This window comes from Galeopterus variegatus, unplaced genomic scaffold (genome assembly GCF_000696425.1).
Source record: "Galeopterus variegatus unplaced genomic scaffold, G_variegatus-3.0.2 Scaffold65, whole genome shotgun sequence".
NCBI lineage: Eukaryota > Metazoa > Chordata > Mammalia > Dermoptera > Cynocephalidae > Galeopterus > Galeopterus variegatus.
This window is the reverse complement of record NW_007726176.1, coordinates 61501-61967: the sequence shown is the minus strand read 5'-3', so window position 1 is coordinate 61967 and position 467 is coordinate 61501. Positions and strand designations below refer to the sequence as shown.

Here is a 467-nt window from a genome sequence, read left to right as displayed (position 1 = left end):
TGTGTGTGTGTGTGTGTGTGTGTGTGAGAGAGAGAGAGAGAGAGAGAGAGAGTGAGAGAGAAACAGTGATCATCTAGGAATGTGAATTTCATGATCTTCCAAGGTCTTGGAACCTCACAGAGTTGTAAACATCTAGAACCACACAAGGATCCAAAATTCTGGAACTTCACACAAGTAACAGGTTCTCAGACTCAGAAAGTTCTACTTCAGAGCGCCACAGAGCCCTGAGGTTCCTGCTGCTCACAGAGTTCTGAAGTTCTGGAATCTCATGAAGGTCTCAGGTTCTAGAACATACTAAAGGTCCCTAGACTGACAGGAACTCAAGATCAGCCCTCACAGAGTACTGCTGGAGCTGGGCACATTTTCTTCCCTCTTTCTCAGGCACTAACCCCCTCCAGACCCCACAGACTCTTCTAGGAAGGCACCTCTTCCAAGCTCATGGGACCAAGGGTGAAGCCAACCTAAAT

General features: G+C 47.5%; 1 protein-coding gene across 1 annotated transcript in view; it reads left to right on the top strand.

The window, feature by feature from the left end:
- Window positions 1–467, top strand: part of BPIFB3 (BPI fold containing family B, member 3) — a 21020-nt gene that overhangs the window by 18232 nt on the left and 2321 nt on the right. The window lies entirely within an intron of this gene.